The sequence below is a fragment of the Misgurnus anguillicaudatus genome, chromosome 20, assembly GCF_027580225.2.
Source record: "Misgurnus anguillicaudatus chromosome 20, ASM2758022v2, whole genome shotgun sequence".
NCBI classification, from domain to species: domain Eukaryota; kingdom Metazoa; phylum Chordata; class Actinopteri; order Cypriniformes; family Cobitidae; genus Misgurnus; species Misgurnus anguillicaudatus.
Window position 1 is genome coordinate 5,908,252 of NC_073356.2, and position 24,610 is coordinate 5,932,861.

Genomic DNA, 24,610 nt, shown 5'->3' on the forward strand with positions numbered 1-24,610 from the left:
CACCTGCTCCTGTTTTTAAGGTGGCTACCACCATATCTTATTTAGGTTCTCTTGGTTGATAAGTTCATCAATGTCCCAGATGATAAGACGATGAACATGGCTAGAGGGAGTATAGGCTCAGGCTGAAGATCCTCAGAAGTTAAACCGTAAGGTAGAGAGAGAATGTCTGCCTTGAGGTTCTTGCTTCTGGGTCTGTAGGTTACAGTGAAATTGAATCGAGTGAAGAACAGGGACCAACAAGCTTGGCATGGATTTATCCTTTTGGCTTCATGAAGATATTCCAGGTTATGGTGATCAATTATAACCTCAAAAGGGTGGTTTGCCCCCTCCAGCCAGTTTCTCCATTCTTCTAAGGCTAATTTGATAGGAGCAGCTCTCGGTTACCTATATCGTAGTTCTGCTCCGCCAGAGATCATTTCTTGGAAAAGAAGGCACATTGATGAAGTCTGGGAGGATTCCCCTGCCACTGAGAAAGTATAGCTCTTACTCCTAAGGATGAGGCATTTACCCTGACGTGGAAAGGAAGTTCTGGATAAATGAGGATGGGGCAGACTGGACGTCCTCTTTGAGGAGGTGGAAGAAGTCTTTGGCTTTGGGAGACAGAACAAGATTTATGCGAGTACCCTTTAAGGATGAGGTAAGTGGAGCACTGATATGACTGTAGTTCTTAATAAACCTCTGATAAAAGTTGGCAAATCCAAGGAATCATTAAAGATCCTTCACAGTAATGGGTAAGGGCCAGTTGGGAATAGTTTCCACCTTCCTCTGGTCCATCTGTACTCCTTGTTGGTTGATGATGTATCCTAAAAACTGTACAGAAGGGGTATGGAACTCACACTTTTCCAGTTTTAGGTACAATTGGTGCTCTCGTTATTTCTCAAGTACCAGGGTTACATGGTGTTGATGTTGAGAGAGTGGAGGAATAAATCAGGATGTCGTCAATGTAGACAATTACAAATTTAAATTCATGGAAGACTTCATTCTTACATACCTAGAATACAGAAGGCGAGTTGGATAATCCAAAGGGCAAGACCTGGTATTCATAGTGACCTGAGGGGGTTACGAAGGCAGTTTTCCATTTATCACCTTGACAGATGGAGATTAAGTTATAGGCACTCCTTAAGTCCAGTTTAGAGAAAATAAAAGCTCCTTGCAGCTGTTCTAGAGCAGCTGGGACCATAGGAAGGGGATAACTGAACTTTACCATCTGAGAATTGAGGTGTCAGTAATCGATGCAGGGTCTCAAGCCACCATCCTTTTAGCCACGAAGAAGAAACTTGAAGCAGCAGGGGATGTAGATGGTCGGATAAACTGTTGATTAAGAGCTTCCTCCACATACTCCTCCACAGGGCTGGGTACCGAACGTCAATACTTTTATGGTATCGAATGAAATACGTAGATACTTTGAGTATCGAAAAATGATTTATCTTTCGATGCCAAATTTCGATTCCAAAAGCGGCTGTGTCTGTGAGCCTGTACTTTGCGTGTAAGGACCTAAAGCGCCGGCGATTGGCTGTCCACCACCACGTGATGGGGAGGATTCTCGCAGTCCAACTCGCAGTCACCCAACACAAGTGTACAAAGGATGCAATATGAGAAGAAAGTCTTTGTGACAGTCTTACCAATAGAGTTAGCGCAAGTATGGCCGTGTTGTCTCCATGAAAGGCACTTAAACCAAAACGGTGCTTCTCCTAAAGTGATGGGGGGTTTCAATTTAAAGCACATGCGCAGCCTGTGTCTCTGCATGTTTTACTCGCGCCTGGATCCACATGGCAAGGCTTTGCGCGCACGTCTCCCACAACAGTCTCGACAAGGTGTTTAAACTTGACCCAGGCGCGCAGCTTGTGTCTCTCAATGCTTATGAAATACTCGCGCCTGTCTCTCCGCACCGCAAAGCCTTCATGCCCTCATCTCGCAAAATGGACGATGCGTTTAAACCTATTTTTTACAGTCTATGGTTTAAACTTGACGCACACGCACAGCCCAAAGCTCGTTATTTAAAACAAAACTAATTCCGTTTAACTGGTTTGCTAATTTTACTTGAATGAAATGACATTGAACACATTTTCTACTCATTTTAAAAATCCCAAATGTATTTAATATTTTGATAATTATGAAGTTGAGTATTGTTTATAAAAAACAAACATGCATACAAATCTTCCCAGTAAAACTCAGTCACCCATTTAAATATTTTACCTTTTTGTCAAAGTTGCAGCTATAATGAAAGAACCCACAAATACTGTTAGTCTGAGCTAAATACCATTTTACATTTCATAAAATAAAGCAGTGTTAATTGTATTCTTAATTTCTTTATTTTTGCTTCCTTATTTTCATAAAAAAACTGATAAGTGTGTCTGCTGGCGCAACCATATCCAAAAAGCACAACCAGTTGTATTAATAATGTTACCCAGAATTTGTTTCAATTAAGGTGAAAATAAAAGTTTTGTGTTTAATGTATTTTTGTTAATGTTTCAATGGATTTTAAAACATATGGTATTGGAAAAAGTATCGTTAGGAACCGGCATCGAAACGGAGGTATCGAAATTGGCACAGGATCTAAAGATTTTAAACAATACCCAGCCCTACTCCTCCATGGCCTTCTGTTTGGGAATTGACAGCGGGTAGATGCAACCCTTGGGTAATGAGGCTCCAGGTAGCAGGTCGATAGGACAGTCCCATGAACGATATGGGGGGAGTTTAGTTGCCAGTTGTTTACTGAAAGCATCCTGGAACACCCGGTAAAGTTACCCATGAAGCACAGGCATGATTTAACACTGACCAGTGCCCAAACCTGCATACACATTCACAACATCGGGAGATTGGGTACGAATTGAGACACTTGTCGAGCAGAACCCGCAGGCAGACAGTGGTTGGTGCGCCACTCTAATTTGCCCGTGTAGAACGTTGCATCGCATTAGTTCCGGTTTTGGCGCTCGCGTGTAAAATCTAAATAAATGTATACTTTTTTATTTGGTCAGCACGGGGAGGGACATGTCTACAGAGGCACGGGCCACCCCTGTGTCATGGGCTTGTCAGACCTTTTGTACTAAATTAAGGTCTGAGTACATTGGGAAAGTCCATGACAGTACAATGTTCTGTGTGGGGACATGTGGAGTCATATGGTATGTGTGGCTTCAACGTGTTCACAGTGTCTTGTGGCTGTCATGGTCTTGCCAGACCTTGGGGTTTGATTCAGGTCTGATTTCTGAGGGCAAGGCCATGGCAGCATTGTGTTCTGTGTGGGAACACGTGTTTTCACATTATGTTTTTGTGTCACGTGTTTCCAGTGTCTTGTCACTTTTACCCTACTCCCTTATGTACTCGTGTCTTACGTAATTAATTATGTTCACCTGTTCCCCATTGATGTGGTGTCTTTATAATGCCCTCTCCTTCTCTGTCGTGTGCGCGTGTGTTGTCGCAATCAGTGTGCATGTTTCCTGTGTGTACTGATCTGTTCCCGTTGTTCCTGTTTAAGTTTGTGTTCATCACAGTGTTTAGTTTATCCTCTGTTTTACCCCCACGTGGGTGTTTCTGTTCTGTTTAAATAAATTCATAGTTTATTTTTGTATATCTGGTCTGCGTTTGGGTTCTTCTTTAGTTTTCCTTTTTCGGTGTTAAACACACCGTGACACCCTGGCCTCCGTGTAGAACCGCCACTGCTTCGGAGGACCCATAAGTTGCATCAGCTGCTGCACGCGCACACAGCGCCTGTCAGCAGGACACAGCGAAGACGTTTCTGACTTATATATGGAATCAAAATAATAATAATTTATTTTAGAAAATATGACAAAACTGTCTCAAAATTCTTAAAGAGACAGTACACAATTTTAACACATTATATATTTTCAATGTAAACATACAAAATATTTGTCTAAATGGTCTAAATGATATACATAAATAAACTAAGCTTACATATTAAGATAATTTCTAACAAAAATATTCAACTGCTGAATCTAAAGCAAAATAGGCTTCTACAGTATGTAAAATAGCCTATCCATATAATTTTATTGTTTGACTGTTCAGTACTGTTCATATTTACATTTAAAAAGCCATAAAAGTTACTTTCCCTAGTAACTAATTACTTTTGATATACAGTAACTGGTAGAGTAATTCAATTACTTTTAAAAGAAGTAACTAGTAACTGTAACTAATTACTAATTTTCACTAACTTGCCCAACACTGCTGGTAAGGACCCTAGCTCACTTGACATTGGGACACTGTTCACTTATTTTTCTGTCACGTGGCTGCTTAAGTGTGTTGATCATTCACAGCTGTTACTCATCAACAACCAGCAAAACCAACATCTCTCTGACTTAATTTTAAACAGTACATTGTGAAAACGCAGTCATTGTTCTCTTACATATCTGTGCATAAAATTGGGGAATATAATTACTTAATTTTAAATATTTTTTTCACTATTTTAAATAAATATAATTATTCTAAATATTGAGTAGATTGTGGTCCCTTACTGTGTAGTGATGTGTGTTTATATTTAAAACTTAAACCAACGTTTGTCTTTTTAAAACTTCTGTCACATTTTATAAAAGGCTTGGTCGACTTCATGCGGCACCACAAGAACCGACAGCCAGATGACGTCAAAGTACTGCAAGAATGATTCAAGAAATCATATTTCATCTGGCTCTCACGATACTTTGACGTCATCCGGCTGTCGATTCTTGCAGTGCCGCATGAAGTCGAACAAGCCTATTGTTTATTGAGTTGGATCACGTGATTTTTGGTTGGCGAGCTTCAGAAAAGGTCACGTGATTTCCGGTAAGGGAACATATAGACCATCGATGCTCAGTGGGCTTTGCGTTGCATTGTGGGAATTTTTAGGGAACGAACGTTCCAGTGCACTGGAAGGATTTTGCGATTGAGACAGCCCTTAAAATGGCCGACTCCCGATCAGTGCACTGACTACTGAACAAGGGAGCTGATGTAGACATACCCAATGCCTTTATGTTGTTACCATGAGCACACATTAACTCTGGGCTACATTCAGCGGGTTGATTGAACTAACTCTTAAACTGTGTTTTGAAACCGACATACCCGAAGTAAGCAAGTTTTGGATTAATCAACCCAGAGTTCAGGGTAATCTGATAATTGCATTTTTGTGAAGGAATGTTGTTAGAGATCAGATTCAGAAACCATTATCCAAACATACATGTGAAATTTATAAATAATTTTTGCTTCAGTTTTTTTATAAATTGGGTAAGTGCGTAACGTGCAATAAACTAATGAGAATAAACGAAATACCCCCACTTGCGGTCTTCATCATCATCATTTTTAGTTTATTTGAGGATCTAATTACATAAAAATCAACATAATAACACATTTCATTACAATACACGTAAGGGGGAAAAAAAGAAAGAAAAGGCAGAAAAAATAGAAATGATGCTCAAAAGGGGTAGGTAGAAGCTTAAGCTTATTAACACCTACCCCCTTTTATACCATTGAGCCGCAATTACACTTATTAAACCAATAAGACATTCGTCACATGTATATGCTATCCTGTTCCAGTGACTGTACAATCAACAATATTTAGGGCGTTTTCACATTAGCACTTTTGGTGCGCACCCGGGTTCGATTGACATCAGAGTTCGATACATTTGGATGATGTGAACGCTGTCTTCCCAACTCGGGTGCGCAACCGCGAAACGTACTCGAGTCTTAAAAAGGGTGGTCTGGGGTCCGGTTCATGTGAACTCCAGATCGGTTCGCTGCTAATGTGAGCGCAATCGTACCAAATCGCGGAATTAAACCACTGTTAATTACGTATTAAATGGAATGTCCCACCAAAACAGACGTTTGTGTGCGTGCACTTACCTTGACAATAAAATGCATAGAATGCTTGCTTGACTTTTGTTCTTATTTTTTTTTTTAACCTTTGGTTTTGTTTTCAAATAAATAATACAGAAACGAACTTGCGTCTGTCTGCCGCAAACATACTAATGTCGTTTCGATGACAACGGGCTGTCCGCCGTCGTCAATTTTTTCGGAGGCATTCAGAAATCATCTCTCTGCTTGCAGTTCATCAATCACGCTTGCCGTCTTATTGTTTACAGCGGTTGCCAAGCAACATGAGAACGTGCCGGCTGCAGCTTGATGATGCAAGCGTACCGCGGTTCGGATGAAAAAATAATATGTGAACACAATCCATGGGAGGCATGGGGAGGGGGGAGCAATCGAACTTGGGTTCGGACCAGGCAATCGCACCAAATGTGAAACCGCCTTTACCCACAACCCTTCTATTAAGACACGAAAGAAAAGAAAACCTCTTCAATAAGTACAAGAAAAAAAAACATTGCCTGTAAAAATTAGTCACCCATCTTTTAATTTGATCTTTTGTTCCTTATTGTCAAAGATTCAAGGGGCCCTATCTTGCACCCAGCGCAATTGACTTTGTCAGTGACGCATGTATCATTTCGTATTTTGCACTGGCGCACAGCGGGTTTTTCCCTCCACAGACGAACACGTCGGCAAATTAGGGAATGAACTTGCGCTCCCTGGGCGGTTAAGCGCAAAAAAGGAGGCGTGCTCCGGCGCAAACCATCTCTTATGCTATTTTGCAGTTTCAAAAAACAATTGCGCTACTAACCAAAAAAAACTAGTCTAAAGTCAGTGGCGCGTTGCACGTGGTTCATTATGCTATTTTAAGGGCGCATGCTTGACCATAATGTATTAGCGTGTAGTTATTTTTGCAAATCATAAATTGTTATAATAAAAAATATAAGATAAGGAAAATCATTAAATCATAAATTGTTACAATAAAAATATTAATACATGAGATAAGGGAAATCATTGTGGTGAGCATTGTGGTGATAGTTTTTATTTATTTTGTGTGGCAGTGTTAAACAATTATCATTCAAATAACGATTAAAATATTTTCATAAGTTTGTTGTGTGGCTGTATCACGTTTATTTTATCTAAATAATAATTAAAATGTTTTCATAAGAAACCTTCATGTATGTGAACTTGATTTGTAAGTGTACTTTGGGGTTGGACCTTGCTTGCGTTTCTTGTGTCCGATTTCAAAGCCCCCAAATCCTTTCAGCGGTGAGGGTGGACGCAGCGATGTCCTCCTGTGTGCCCGGCGTGCCCGATTTATGCTGGCAAGCTTGGGATCCCCCCCGTCTCCTGACATCATTGTAGTGCTTGGCGCAGCTGATGAGAAAACAACTTCTCTGTCTTTGACTGCTCTTACAAGAACATGGGTCTCCTCGGCTGTGAACCGCTCCTGGCGTGCGCCTGTCAAATCCGTCATAATAGCAACCCGCCATGGAACTTGCGCCCTTGCGTTTAAAGGGAATGTTGGATAGCGTTCTGATTGGTTTATTTGACGTTACGCCCAAACCACACCTATGAATAATGAACCTACTTCAGACCAACGCCTTATTGATGTGCGCCCGGCGCAAGATTTATTTCTCCCGCCGGGAAAATAGCAACAGCGCCCAAGATCCGCCCACAAAGTCACTTGCGCTTTGCGCTTCGGACTTGCGTTTCAGATCGTTAAAATAGGGCCCAAGGTCTTTTTAACCACAATTATTCTGAACTATAATAGATTAATTATATTATCTTTATTAACTTACATTCTCTTTTTTAGTTTACCAGTCTCAAAAATACAACATAAATAAATAGCTCTATAGTGTATTCCACTTCCACCCTATGGCCATTCCTCCGTCCTATACTTAGACAATATTACTTGTTTATACTTCGCTTTGAATTGATGAATGGATGGGCACTGCTTAAGTTGGGCACTCAGGGTATTCCAGAGTCTGGCACCACACACAGACACACACATACTTTTCCTTGTCGTTCTAAAAGCAGGTACTTTAAAATGGGTATAACCTCTCAGATTGTAGCAGCTATCCCTTTCCATTAATATTTTTTGAATATTCGCTGATAAAAGAACCCGATTTGCTTTATATCCTAATTGAACAATGTAAAAATCAATTAAGTCCATAAATTTAAGCATGTTACTTTGTAAAAACAAAATATTTGTATGTTCAATCCAGCCACGTTTTAAGCTTAGCTAATTCCTGATTTACATCCCTTATAAGTCTATTATAATTATCATTAGAATGGAATAAGTTGGTATCATCAGCAAATAGCACCATTTTTAATAGATCTGATACTTTAAATATGTCATTAATATATAAGTTAAATAGCAAGGGAGCCAGTATAGACCCTTAAGGCAGCCCACAAACAATGCTCATACATTCTGATTCATCGTCCCCCATTTTAACAAATTGTTGTCTCTCATCTAAATAACTTTTAATCCAGTTCCCAGCTATTCCCCGAATGCCATATTTTTCTGCTTTTTGAACAAGAATAGAATGATTGATGGTATCGAATGCTTTCCTTAGGTTTATAAAGATAAATGCTTTTAGAATTTAACAGGAATTTTAGCTATAGTTTTATGATACTGGATGTAATATTTGTACCACGAATAAATAAATGTCTATCCAAATACATAAGTGTGTGTGTGTGTGTGTGTGTGTGTGTGTGTGTGTGTGTGTGTGTGTGTGACTGGTAATTATCACGTTGTTTGGATCAATGTGCAGTGCGTGACCCCATTACCTTAATAATTTGTGTTGCCATTGTTTTGCTATTGCAAATTTCTGTGATGAGAATCATGTGATAAGCAAATAAGAGGTAAGACGTGAACTTAAGCACAAGTCTTCTGTAAATGTGCACAAGGTATTTTTGCATCCGATTGATAAAATCCTATGATTTAGACGTTAACATGTGTACTTTTGTCCTAATGATTAGATCGCATATCGGATTACACCACCCGTTTCAATTCGATCAAAATTTGCATCCCGTCATCCTCAATCAGATTGATTAAGGTGTTAATCTTAAGGCTTTTTATTACTTCCACTCATGTTTTACCGACTTGCCCATAAACCATCCCCTCGAAGTAATCAGGACAGAACCAAAAGTAGACAAAAGATATGGATTTAAACACCAGGGGCCTTATTTATCAACATTGCGTAGAAAATGTTCTATATTTTTACCTACGAATGAAATTTAGTATGTGCGTAAGTACAAAAAATTGGGATTTATCAAACATGCGCACGGGGTTCGTACGCACATCAGTAAGTAATCCTTGATGATCCCATTTGTTCTTAACTCATTCACCACCATTGACGAGTTATCTCGTCATTTATGAGTTCATATTTAACTAATAAATATGCCATTTTGGACGAATTTCAAAGTGAAAGTGTAATACCGCTTTTATCCACCAGATGGCCAAATCGAATTTATCAAAAACGGAAGTTAAAAAGAGTTAACGATTTTTTTTAACTGCCTTTATGTTTGATAGTCATTCTGAGTCTGATCTCTAACATAAATTCCTTTACAAAAACGCAATTTTTTTAAACTTTTTGCTCAAAATTTTGTATTTTTGAAGAGAAATATCCATATTTCAGTGGTCAAATTAAGTAGAAAAAGTAAATATATAATGAAACGTTTTTTTCCCCATTTTGTTTGTTTATTGTTTGTTTGAAAGCAGAGGGTGTGTTCTTTAATTTGATATAATTTGTATGTTTATATATTTATAGAAAATGATTTTTCCTGCAAGGAATTTTGTGAAAATTTTGTTAAAATCACAAAAATGCAGGTGGGCAACTTTTCTCAAAAAGGCTGGCGGTGAATGAGTTAAGCACCATGCTCGTGCACGTTCATGGTAATTTGCATTCCGAAACGCCTCCAATGAACCATATATGGTGACAACATCTCCCGTTATAAGTCACGTGGTTGTGCTTTTTCCCTCACTGCATTAATTGCAAAGAGAGCGAAAAAGAGTAACTTTACAGACACAGAAATTGAGTTACTGGTGGATGAGGTTAAATCCTAATAACACATCCTGTTTGGTTTACTTAGTGCGGGAGGAATGACTAACAAACAAATCTGCATGGGAACATGTTACCAGTGAGTATAATTCCGTTGGGTATGAGAACACTTCTAGAAATAAAAAAGTGGTATGACATTAAATTATCAGCCAAAAAAAAAAAAAACGCGTCAAAGCACACCGTGGTGAAATCAGTGCAACTGTAGGAGGACAGACAACGACAGAACTTTCCTTGGACGGCCGCATAACCATCATCATTGGCGCGATCTTTGAAAACGCGCTCCTGGCGGAATAGATGATTTGCCAAGTCTTCCAATAATGCAAGATAAGCCATTGCACTGTCAAGCATTTGATGGAGCTTTCTAATATAGGGTTAGACACTAATTTTATCAATGTGCAACGCAAGTCTTTTTTTTTTGCTAGTTTCAGCCCGGCACAGTTATCATTTTCATGTCCAGCGTCACGTGAGACTTTGGGTAGAATCTAAGTGCAGAAGTTTATTAAAAACAACCAGGCAAACAAGACAAAAGGGTAATCCAAAAACAGGCACAAAGGTCATAACATGAAACAATGAACTATAGCAATGAACGCTCGGTATGCAGGTAAACTGACAATACTTCACAATATGAATGAGGAAATGGCATGGTTTAAATATACACTGAAAAGGAATTGAAAGTAGGAGAGAGTGTGTCCATCAGTTGAAGATAGGGTGCCACTTGGTGGTGGGATGAATGGTACACTCCCATTCATTACACTTATAAAGAGGACGACAACGTGCGTTTGTGTTTGTATTACACACAATGGATGAGCAGCAGCACACAAACATTTTTAAATATGAAAAATTAAAGGAATAAAATGTAAAAGATTATTATTGAGCCTCTTGGATATAAATTAGGACAGTTTACAGGACTTTAGAAAGCGTGAAGAGCTGCTTCACCTGTAGCCTGGTATGCAGATTTCTCTCTTTTTGCTTTCAAAAAGTGCTAATATTGCATTTATTTTGTATATTATTGTATATGATGCCTTTGTACCTTTGGAAATGATGAGCTGAGAACCATTTTTAAGTAATATTTTTCAAAACACTCAGGGCGCTGTTCAAAAGCTGAAACGCCTCTTTACACTTTTGTAAGTTTTTTTTATCTCCTGTTTGTTACAAAAAAGTACTTTTTTTAGCTTTTTATTAAAGGAGAAGTTTGGTATTTTACACTTAAAGCCCTGTTTTCAGATTGTTTATGGTGAAATAGAACGGTTTTGACTGAAATTTCGACATATGCGGCTGCACCCCGAGAATTTTCGGGTGTTTGTGTTTCACCTCCCACCTCTACAATGGGTTGATATGCACTGGAACACTCATTCCTAAAATGCATTAAACTTTCGTTTACAAAGACATGAAACTCACCGAGTGGTCAGGGGTCTTCACTGGTATGCTCACACAAAAATCGCTGCAAAATACACATTCCAACAGGTTTTATCGTAGTTTTTGTTTAACTGCATTGACTTGTATTAGATGTGCTGTGAGGTACGATATTACTCCGCGCCGGGAACTTTGTTTGTATTCTTGCAATTGGCAAAGGCAGATTAACGCCACCACCTGGGCTGGAGTGTCTATTATTCAGCGGAAGAATATACGGGTGTGAGGCGTTTGGAAAAAAAGTTTGGTCCACAAGTTAACAACGAATGCTAAAACAGCTGTTGGAAAGCATCTTTTGCAGCGATTTTTGTGTGAGCATATCAATAAACACCCCTGACCACTCTGTGTGTTTCATGTCTTTGTAAACGAAAGTTTAATGCATTTTAGAAAGGATTGTTCCAGTGCACCATTAAACCCAGTGTAGAGGTGGGAGGTGAAACACAAACACTCGAAAATTCTCGGGGCAGCCGCATATGTTGAAATTTCAGTCAAAACCATTCTATTTAACCATAAACAATCTGAAAACAGGGCTTTAAGTGTAAAATACCAAACTTGTCCTTTAAGGTGACATAGAATTATTGAACGGGGTATTTATTCTTGTTCTGTGATGTGACATGTAGACAATTTTTTTTTGTTTGGGTCTGTAATGCCTTAGAAGCTTCCTAAAAACCTATCTCAGATAGCTCTATTAGGGTGGGGGATTTTAAACAAGTGGTTTTGCACCTATTTGGCTCCCCCTACTGGCTAAACTTGTAATCTCATTAGCCAATTATTTTAAAGTGGAGGGGCAGTGAGATGCCTGTGATGTCATAAGCATCAGTTTTTCAGATTGGGCCGTTTTCTGGCTGACATTTCTAAAAGAGGAATTTCTATGAGACTGAGATGTTTAGCATGTCTAGCACTTTTTGTATGTTCGTGAATGCGGGTAGACTACCATTATTCAGCAAAGACAAGGTAAAAATGGTTTTTCATTCTCTGTCCCCTTTAAATTATTTTATAAAAAACTTTTTAAGATTACAGTGATCATGCATCATACTTTATCAGCAGTTAAATTACTGCTTATTTTACTTATTACTCCATTACTGAAATACTGAAATGTAAAGAGAACCAAAGCTTTAATTACAAAAATAACCATTTCAATAAATAAAACACAATGCAGTTTTTAACATCAATCTTAAACTGGTGGTCTTCTTCCTCTGCTTAAAGTTTTTCCGCTTATAAACTCCGCCATGTAAATAAGCAATCCACCTTGGCGCAAGCAAAACTGACTTTTACAGGGAATGAGAGATAAGACTCTCATTGGTTTACTAAACGTTACATCCAAAACACACCCATTACTCATTGGAAGAATAGGAAAACCCCTTTCAGCCAGGCAGATAGACAATTTTTCCAGTTGTTAAAAGTGGATTCGGACACACCTTTTTAGACTGTGCGCTATAACCGTGCACATAGATCATCCACTTGTGATCTGATTGACCAAAATGCATCTTAATACCAGATACAGTATAAATGTGCTCTAAGGGGATGAAAGAATAATTTTGTGATTGCATGCCATAACTTTTACCAAGCTTCATACATTGTGCATATACAACAAAACAGTTTAGTATAATAAAATCACTATTAACTCTTTCCCCGCCATTTACGAGATATCTCGTCAATTAAGAGAAAACGCTTCCCCGCCAATGACGAGATTTTCTGTCTTTCCGCAATACCGCTATTATCCACCAGGTGGCGCCCTTCCACAACTTTTTAAAACCGGAAGTATTTCCCTATGGCAAGCTGCTGCATGTCCGTGTTTGTTTTAAAGATCGCTCTGAATGGGATCTCTATGAAAAGTCCGTCACAAAAATGGAATTATATCTGCTTTTTGCTCAAAATGTGGTGTTTTTGAAGAAACCTACCCATATTCAAAAGCTGATTACAAAAGAACTACTCAAGGTAGGATAAAACGGGTTTTTTTGTTTAAAAGCAGAGGGTCTGTTCTTTCATTTGGTATATGTTTATATATCTGAAGAAGAACATTTTCTGGAAGGCATTAAACTTTGGTGGAAATCATGAAAAACGCTGGCGCTGGCTGGCAACTTTTTAAAAAAATGCTGGCAGTGAAAGAGTTAAAATAAAAAGTAATTAAGAATAAAGTAGATGAAAAGCAAACAAACTCCTCTGTTACCCCAATATACTTCATCACCCAACTGCTCCGAAAGCCCATTGTACATTAGCCAAAAGGAAGCTATTCTCAGCCTCAATCAGCACTCAAGTACATTGCAGTAAGAGCTACTCACAAAGAACTATGTTACGATCTTTACGTACTAAAAAATGAGTGCTATGACACCCAAACCAACTGATACAGTGTAAGAATGGCACTGTTGAAAGTGCCAGCTTCTAATTAAAGTCCATTCACAAAATAGCTGGGGTTTATATGGAGGCATGTTGTGCCTATTAATGAACAGACAAAGGCGCCATGATTTATCTGCAACTTTCATGCAGAGAGTGAGGCAGTCATTAGCAGAAACACTTATACAAAGACCAGCTGAATTTTAAAATACTTAGATTAGAAGCAAAAGCTGTCAGTGCGACAACATAAAAACATAAACATTGATGCACTAAAGCTTTTGGATCAAGAGATAGCTTAAAAAGGAATAGTTTCGCCAAAAAAAAAGAATAAATTCATAATCAGTTTTGACTTATTTATGACCCTAGGGTTATTACTAAGGGATGTGTCTAAAGTTGAATATGCTATTTAGAAAGACACATAAAATTCTTTAGCAAACATGATGAGATAATTTACTCTCCGTAATGCATGGTATGTAAAATATCTCATGTCACCAGAAAGTAAACATTCAAACAGTCAAACAGGTTGAATGTCAAGCGGTTGACAGTAATTATCCGACAATTTTTGCAGTAAATAAAAATCTGGGTCAAGCCTCAGACCAACCACATTTGATTCCCAGACGAAATTACGAGAGTTCCAAAACGCAGTAAATTCCTTTCTAAGACTGAATGATTTCCCTTTTGTATCAATAATTAATCTGTTCTTCATTGCAGGGGTGTTGCTAGGGTCAAATGGGATGGGGGCTTAGCCCCCTGAGAACATGACCTCACAAACACATAAAAAGTTTTATTATTTGTAATATAAACATAAAGCCGGAAAAGTGTAAAAAACTGCTTAAAGCTTTGGTCTGTCTTTCCTCGTGGTGTTTGTCATGTTATTTTTTTACTGCCTTCTGCCTGTCATTTCCTTGCTGATCAACCCTTACTTTGCTTTGTGTCTGTTTTTTGCATTCTAACTTTTTTAATCCTGATATTACTCCTTTGCACACACACACACACACACATATATATACACACACAGTGTATGATAAAAAAAATTATTATATTATTATTATATTATATATTATATTATTATATTTGGTATAATGTGTTTGCGTGGTTTATGGTTAGCTCATTCCCTGCCAGCCATTTTTTTTAAAGTTGTCCACCAGTACTTTCACAAAAGTTTTTTATTTTTATTTTTATTTATTTATGCAAGGACAATGCATATTAACATAACAGCACAGCTGTAAAATATGCCAGAGTTAGCCGAAAGGCTAGTTTTCATCTGTAGTCCTAGGCCAGATGTACAATTGGCACCCTGAAAACAGTTAATAAGTAATAAGTAAAATGCGTTAATAATTACATGACTAAAATACAATAAACAATACATTTGCTACTGCAGCAAGTAAAGATACCAAAACAAACATGCAACAAAACATTCATGTGCTACAAGCTTAAAAGTAGATGCAGCTAGAGGCGACAGAACATACATAAGCACAAGTAACAGTCTCTGCCATGCAGCTAAAAGCAACTAGAATGCAGCTAGAAGCGACAGGACATACAAGAGCAAAGCAACAGTTCATGAAACAACTTAAATCACTATTAAAAAACACAGTAAATAACATTTATCAGTTATAATACAAAGCTTAAAAGGGAGAGTACACATAAAAATGCGTAAATGCGTAACAATATAAAATTAGATAAGAAAAAACATGCTAGATGACTCAGAAAAACAGCAGTGAAAGTTAAGTGCTGACATGTTTGATTGCTAAGGAGCCAATGTTTTAATGTTGAGCAGAATGCATTGTAATTATTAATTTCTCTAATTGATATTGGAATGTTGTTCCATTCCTTTGAAGCTTTAATAGAAAAGGCTGACTGACTAAACGCCGTTTCCTAAATGGAATGGCACAGTCTCCTCTGGATGTTCCTCTAGTGAGATGACTGGTATTGGACCGCAAACTCAGGAGGGTGGAGGAGCCAGGCCATGAAGGATTTTATATGCCAAACAAATATTTGTGAACTTAACAAGATTTTCCCAACTTAAATTAGATCTTAACAGAATATTGCAATGATGAAAATGACATGGTTTCTTATCCAGAACTTCAAGTGTTTGTTTATATAGGGACTGTATTTGTTTCAAAGTAGTATGGTTGGCCAGGGACCAACTGATGAGGCAGTAAGTCATATGCGAAAAAAATCAATGAATGCATAAACATTTTGGCTGCTCGGGTGGACATTGAATTTCTGATAAATCGAAAATTTGATAAATAAATGTTTACTTTCTTAACTGTTTTCATGATATGAGAATTAAAATTGAGGTTGGAGTCTATAAGAATACCAAGATACTTAAATTCTGTAACTATTTGAAGTTTTTCACCAGATATTACAATGTCCGGATTTGTTGTGGAGTTGGCAGTTTTAGTAAAGAACATACCAACTGTCTTAGAGACATTTAGCTGTAGACTATGCTGGTTTAACCATTCGCTGATCTTTACCATAGCGTTTGTAAGTTTAGTTCCCTTTCAGTCGGTCACTACCACGTCACGTCGTGACCGACGAATTGGGAACTCGCTTAGAGGGACCAATCTGCTTCGATAACTACTAAAACGCCAACTTGGCATTGAGATATTTGCATAATGCTGGCGCCGCCCCGCCAGGTGCGTATATAAGCAGCAGGTGCAAATATGGAAATTCGTTTTTTTTTTCGCTTTGAAAGCCGGCATTATCTGCTACTGAGAAGCTACCTGCTCTTCTGGGAATGGTTGCTGAAGTTGATTGACAAGCAGTACTACTAACACAGCGGACGCTCGCAGTATTCCACTGCTCTGCATCTTTTTTGTTTTGAGTTGAGTGTGTGACATGGCTTCTAAGATGTTACTTGACGTTAAAACTACACTAAGTGTTGGGATGCCCCTTTGAAAATAAAGATGTTTGGGGCGACACAGTTGCCACCCCAAACAGAGCACAGCTGCCTCACAGCAAGAAGGTCCCCTGTTCAAGCCCTGGCTGGGTCAGGAGGCCTCTCTGTTTGGGGCACTGCGTTATTTGGTTTTCTTAAACAGTCCAAAAACAACAGACACGTTGATCTATACACACACACACAAACCGAGGGAAGGGCAATTTGACATCTCCAAAAACCAGTTCTCGCCATGAATATAGCCATAGATTAAAAATAAATGAACATATTTATCTATTCCAGTTTCTCCAATCAAAACAAGTATTAATGCTATACCTTACAGACCATGTCAAATAATTTTGTTTCCATCTATGTTGCAACAGTTTTGCAAAGGACTTTTTCTAGGACAAAGTAAACACACAGCTCATGTGTACAGGCCAAAGGAAACACACAGCTCTTGTTTACAATCTGACAATGAAATGCATTAAAAAGACTTACCAGAAATGACACAAAGACAAATGAACATTGAAAGAAAATGATTCCAATTTTAAATGGCAACAAAATGCTCTTGGAGTGTTAAGCTCCTGCTCCATGTTGCTTTGTGAAATGACATCCGTATCGGAGACGTTCATGTGTGGACCCAACGTGAAGCTTCACACTTCCGGTCTGTGACATCAGCAATTAACAACAAACCACAATCACGCGGAGAATGCCGGCATCGATCCCGCTACCTCTCGCATGCTAAGCAAGCACTCTACCATTTGAGCTAATTCCCCTTTCCTAAGTTGTCCTGAAGGCTGCTTGAGAAGTCGCTTCCAGCGGAACTATAACAGCATGGTGAGCACTGAAGAGCTGTAAGAGAAAGACACGGAAGCCGTGAGACAGAATTCAGCAAAGGTTGTGAGTACTTGCATTGTTTACTTTCAAAGTACGATCGTTACGTAAGAGACTTACTGTTGTGTGGAGGACATTTCTTCCCGTAGTGGCCCCACCGTGGAGGATTGTAGCCGGTGGGCGAGCCAGGGAAGTGCGAGACGCGCAGAGGACTGCGAGGGGGCTTACGACTTTCATTCCGCCCGTTGTGACAGTGCTCCAACGACTCCCCCGGGGGCCGAGCTGGACCAAGTGTGGAAGTATCGGCCTTAAAATTCACAAAAGAGTGTGTGCTGCTATGGGTGAGTGTGCAAGTTTAACGAGTGTACACTTAGAGTGTTGCAGTGTTAGGCCGTGTCTCCTGTCGCCCATACTTACCCCCAGATCCGGCGAAGCACAGTGTGTGTGGACTCGAAAAGCGCAGCGACCGTAATACCAACGTGGGCTTATCTGATTACCACCTCCCCCCCGCCTGCGTGTATTCAGCCGTGGAAAGGAACTGAAAGCTTGCCATCTACCTCTGAACCAGGTATGCCTTATACCCCGGGACAGGCTGAGGGTACCGGCCGCACGGACGAAGCTTGTGGTTTCTCCTCCCCGGTGCTCTATCGACGAAGGGCGCCGGCCAGGCCCCGCTCACTAGGACAAGCCGCTGGAAAGTCAGACCTCAGGAGCACAAGCAAGGGCCTATCTCCATCGGCGATCCTACAGGGACACTTACCTGATCCGCTCTGCGGTCGGCACGGGACCTAGAGGGAGGAGAAGTATTCAACCATTGGAAGTCGCTAAGGCGAGGCCAGGGTGCCTCACACAGGAACGGCGTCCCAGGTAGCTGTTGGACGTCCAGTTATTTATTGTGTGTTTCTTGTTTGCCTCCAGGATCCGAGGAGGGCGCCACGTGTGCACTGAAATAAAAACAGGAAGCCAAGATTAGGACCATTAGAAGAGGAGATACTCACCTGAGGACGAAGGAGCTCCGTCCTCTGACCCTTGGCCCCCCCTCTCTCCCTGCAAAGAAGAACACACCGGCCATTACTTTTAAAGTCCCCTCCCAACTTGATTTTAATTAACTTAAATAAAGTTTGTTTTAAATTTCACTCATCTGGTTTCGTTGCTTGGTCATTGGGGTGCTTTTGGGGACCTCCTCGAGGTGGAACGTGCGGAGGGGCATTACTGGCCCGCTCCGGCTGGTAACATAGATGTTTGTGCTCGCAAAGCACACGCACCAGCAGTCACACCTGCCGCGCTCGGCTGCCCACCGCGGGTACTTCGGTAGTGCCCTTAATTCCCCTAGTCCGGTCCTTGGGTGCTTGGCTTCAGTTCCCATCCCGTCTCGTTGGGTTTTACGCACGATACGCCTCGGTTACGAAATACAATTTACCGGCACACCCCCAAATTCTCGGGCATTCGTTTCACTACAGTGAAAGCGTCCGATGCACATGTACTGCGTGCAAAAGTCGATGTCCTGCTGGCGAAGGACGTATCGAGCCGGTCCTTCTTACCGAGATGATGATAGGGTTTTCCAGCCTTTATCTCATAGTACCCCAAATACGTGGCGGATTACGACCAATTTGATTTACACACCGGCTCTACAAATGAGATCCTTCAGGATAATAACGCTGAGGCACATATTTCAATGTTCAGATCAGTTTGCAGCCTTAGACCTGTAAGACGTGTACTTCATGTGTCTATCTCGCCTCAGACCGTTTCTTCGCTCTGCGTTCGTGGGGTGGGCATATCAATACTAAGTACAACAATTCGAGCTGTCTCTCTCTCCCCGTGGCTCCATGAAAGTGCTAGTCACGGCATTAAGACCTTCGAGAGAGAGCATTGTTCACATTCTGCTTATATTTACGTCGACTTATAATAGCTCGTTCTTGGCAGACGTGCGCGAACACAGAGATTTAATGCTTCGGCATCTCGCTCGTTTAAATCAAGTCAACTGGGAAAGAGCAACTTTGCCCCGTGCAGAGGATCCTTTTTTCTCAGTATGGAAATAGACTCGATCGATTTATTGGCATGTTTTACAGAAGCGAGCATCCAGTCAATTCTGACTTGCCTCGGTTCAGTTCGAGGGAAGAACGCGGTCCCTCTGAAACAATTTCAGAAGCTCCTTGGGCATATGGCAGCAGCTGCGGCTGTGACACCGCTTAGGTTGCTCCATATGAGACAGCTTCAGCGTTGGCTTTACGATTGAGTCTCGAGGAGAGCATGGCGCACCGGCATACACCATGTAACCATTACACCTCCGTTTCATTTCAATTTTACCCTGTGGTCAGACCCAGCATTTCTGAGGGCAAGATATGCCCCTGAGTCGGGTCTCCTGGCATTCTGTAGCACATACAATGCCCCCAGCACGGGGTGAGCAGCCACGTATGACGGGCTTGCAGTCTCAGGGGTGTGCAAAGCAGCCCAACTGCAGCGAGCGGTGGGCTGTATCTGGGACTCGTACGCTCCGCTACGGAGATGCGAGGGAAGGATGTATTAGCCGGCACCGACAACATTGCGACTGTTGCGTTATCAACCGTCAAGGTGGTTTTTGCGCTCTCGTCACCTGTCGCATCTCGCTCGTCATCTCCTCCGTTGGAGTCAGAAGCATCTGAGGTCCCTTCGTGCCATTTTCATTCACGGCGCGCCCCAGCGAATGGCGACTCCACCCCCAGACAGTTCAGCTAATTTGGAGGAAGTTCGGTCGTGCACAGATAGATCTGTTTGCGCCGTCGGACAATACCCACTGCCTATTTAATTCACTAACCGAGGGCAGCCTCGGCGTGGATGCGTTGGCACACAGCTGGCCGCGGGGGATCCGCAAATACGCATTCCCTCCAGTGAGCTTAATCGCACAGACTCTGTGCAAGGTCAGGCAGGACGAGAAGAGCCTTTTACTTGTCGCGCCTTGCTGGACGGCCAGGAATTGGTTTCCAGAATGAATGCTCCTCTCGACAGCACCTCCCTGGCGGAGTCCCCTGAGAAAGGACCTTCTTTCTCGAGGAGGGGGAACATTATGGCACCCACGCCCCGACCTGTGGGATCTCCATGTATGGTCGTTGAGCTCGCGCAAGGTTTAGGTGATTTAACGCAAGCGGTATCTAACACCATCGATGCGGCACAAGCATCGTCCACAAGACGGGCTTACATGCTTAAATGGAACCTTTTCGTCACCTGGTGCTCTTCGCAACGCAAGGACCCCCGAGAATGCCCCATTAACATTGTGCTTTTATATCTTCAACACCGTTGGAGCGTAGGCTGTCACCCTCCACCATTAAAAGGCCAGCACAACTTAGTAATTAGGTTTTTAAAAGACTCTTGAAGGCTGAACCCTTCATGCGCCCTCCCTCTATTCCTCCTTGGGACCTGTCCATGATGCTGAAAACCCTGCAGGTCCCCCGTTCGAGCCTTTGCAGTCTGTGAGTCTTAGGTTTTTATCAATGAAAACTCTGACCCTGTTAGCATTGGCCTCCGTGAAGAGAGTAGGGGACCTACATGCATTCTCTGTTGACGATTTGTGACTTCAGTTTGGTCCTGCTGTCTCGAGTGTAACACTCAGACCCAGACCAGGCTACGTGCCCAAAGTTTCCACCACTCCCTTCAAAGATCAGGTGGTGAGCTTGCAAGCGATTCCCCCGGAGGAGGCAGACCCAACCATGGCTTTGTTGCGCGCACTGCGATTCTACGTGGATCGCACGCAAAGCCTCAGGACCTCAGACCAGCTCTTTGTTTGTTATGGTGGTCAGCAGAAAGGGAAAGCTGTTACTAAGCAGAGGATGTCTCATTAGATAGTTGATACTATCGCCCTGGCTTATAATCTGCAGGGTATTCCTTGCCCATTTAATTTGAGAGCGCACTCCACACAGAGTGTTGCCTCATCTTGGGCTCTCGCTAGTGGTTCCTCGCTAACAGACATCTGCAGAGCTGCGGGTTGGGCGACACCTAATACGTTAATTAGATTTTACAGTAATCGTATCGAGCCTGTATCCTCTCGTGTTCTTTCCTCATCAGGGGGAGCATGGAGAGCAGACTCGCAGGTCGGCTTGCAGCCTCCGATTGATGCTCCATAGCAGTGTCAGTATGGAAGGCCATCAGAGCAAAAACGTGTAATGGTTTGAATTGTTCTTCCTCCGCTGCCTTGGCAGCCTATGTTGCAGAGCATTGGCTGTCAGCCTTTCACTAGCTGTAGGTTCCTCGCAAACCTACGTGTCTGGCTCAGGCTCCACATTGCATCCCCTAGCGGGGTTCCTTTGTGAGCCGTGACGTCGTAGTGACCGACTGAAAGGGAACGTCTTGGTTACAGATGTAACCCTCGTTCCCTGAAGGAGGGAACAGAGACGTCACGTCCCGTCGCCACAGGGCTGCTCCCTGCTGTCGGCCGGTCACATTCTCCCGGCTTTCTCAGCGAAAAGAAGCTAATTTCCATATTTGCACCTACTGCTTATATACGCACCTGGCGGGGCGGCGCCAGCATTATGCAAATATCTCAATGCCAAGTTCATTGGCGTTTTAGTAGTTATCGAAGCAGATTGGTCCCTCTAAGCGAGTTCCCAATTCGTCGGTCACGACGTGACATCTCCGTTTCTTCCTTCAGGGAACGTGGGTTACATCCGTCACCGAGACGTTGCCACTGCTATTTTTGATGGTCCATGTATGTATAGAACTGTGTCGTCTGCATACATTTGAATATTTACTTCTAGGCACACACGTGGTAGATCATTAATATATATGCAGAACAGAATAGGGCCCAGAATTGACCCTTGGGGCACTCCAGTGGACAATTGAAGAGAATGAGACTGATAGCTACCAATACGGACAGTTTGTGATCAGTGATAAAGGTAAGAGGATACCCATTTAAGAGCATTATTCGAAAAGTTGAATTGAAAAAAGTTTGGAGAGTAAAATGTTATGATTTACAGTGTCAAAAGCTTTCCTGAGATCTAAAATGATGGCTCCAACAACGCTATTCTTGTCAAGCATTGATTTAAGATTTTCAATGAAAAAACAGTTAGCCATCTCGGTCGAATGATTTGGCCTAAATCCAAATTGTAAAGGATGGAGGGAAAAGATAGTGTTGTTCAGGTGATCTCTAATATGTTGAGATACCCATTTTTCCAAAACCTTTGACATAACTGGTAAAATACTAATTGGTCTGTAATTGCAAATGATTTGCCTGTCTCCAGATTTAAATATTGGGGAAACAATGGCTGACTTCCATATATTTGGAAATTACCCCTTGGAGATAGACTGATTTATAATTTTAGTGATGGGGTAACTAATGATGAACCTAGATCTTTTAGGTTCAGGGTATCTATTCCAAACACATCTTTAGCTTTTGATGGTTTAAGTGACCTGATTAAGGCTTCTATATTTCTTTCAAAGGCACTGGGAAACACAAGGCTAGGCTCTAATGACAGAACTGGACAAACACTTGTATCTACCTGTGGAAAACCTAGTGCTATAGATGCAACAGATTCAACAAAATAGTTGTTAAATACCGTAGCAACAACAGCTGGATCAGAAATACGTTTTCCATCTAATAAAAGTTTGACAGGTTTTCTTTCTTTGAGTTCCTGCCCCATCAGTTTTTTTAATTGATCCCAAATCAACTTTGAATTGCCCCCTGCTTTACTTATTATGCTCAGAAAAAAAGTCGGCCCTTGACTTTCTTAACATAGATGTTACTTTGTTCCTCAGCATTGTAAAACGGTGTTTATCATAAGACAGGTTTGATTTATTTGCCCTTTTTTGCATTTTTCTTTCATCATTTTCAGGATTTCAACATTAATCCATGGAAGACTATTCTTGGAGTTTCTATTTCTAAATTTCTGAGTAAACTCTTAAATAAAATATTGCAGCTTATAGTCCATGGGCCAAGCCAGAATTTGGTACCACTTAAGGTGGCAAAATATATTTGGTACCAGTTTGTTTGTAGAGTCCATATAAGTACTTTGAAACATGATAACCATTTTAAATGAGTAGCTTTACTTATCTTTTGGGACAATCATTATTTTTGCCAGTATAGTCCTACAGTATCTGCACAGCAGGTCTAATGTAAGAGGTAGCCATACATGCTGTATGTTAATTTTTTCAGGACAGTCAAGGGTGTCCAGATCTGCCATCATTTGACATGATATTGGTTGTATAAGTTTTATATTAAGCTTCATATTAAAGAAAGCATCTTTTAAATTGTTATATTTGTAAATCTTATCTCAAAAGATATTGGTGTGGGGGGATATCATTTCAGATATGGATAGACAAGACTGTCTGTAATCTGGTGATATCAGAACCATGAGGGTGGGACAATCCATGACCTAGCAATTTGAAAAAATATGTATGTAGTATGTACTGTATATGAAAATTTTATATTATCCAATAACAACGACTGGTGCTAATTTCAAAAGTTTCAGATAACTCCACCATACTTCATTGTACATGTAACGGTACAATTAAAGAGGAGGAAGCAAGTGCAGGCGATCAACACAGGTTTATTATAAATGATGGTAAAGGCAGAGAAACAACAGAATATGTGACCGAGTCCAGGATGTTGGCGATGGTGATCGAAGGTCTACGGTGGCTGAAGAGTGATGAAGCGTGAAGTCGGTGAAGAGTGTGATGATGGCCAATGGACGAAACCAGGAACGGACCTAACACTCACACGGAGACGACAACATGAACACTGATCCAAACACACGAAGACGAGAGACGATAATCCAAGTGGTAAGGCTGGAACATGAAATGAGGATCTGACAACGGGAAGAGAGATGAGTGAGCATATGTAGCAGATGGGTAATGAGGATCAGCTGGAGCGAGGCAATCAATACACAGGTGACAACACTTAACCAAACGAGCACATGGAGACTACGTAAGTACAAACACAAAACACAACACGGAGGAAACATTGGATTTCCTACCGTGACAGTACATGTAAGCCATGTAATCATGAAAAGGCAAGTCCTACTGTTTATTTTGATGTGTGTTACCCTTGTAGCCTACTAGCACTTTGCGACTTATTCAGTATGACTCAGCAGTGTTTTAATGAGTGAAGAAATTACCAATTATTGCAACTTTGTTTAATTTGATGCATTTTCAAATCAAGATTACTCAGACCATCTTTGTTCTACAAGCAAGATACTTGTGTCACTGTGAAGTAGGTCCACACTTTTTCATTTGATACCTGTTTTATTCAAGAAAAGATTGATGAGTGTGTGGAGATGCAGAGATGGAGCGGGTGTCAGGAAATGTGACAACAGAATGCTAGCTATAGTCAGCC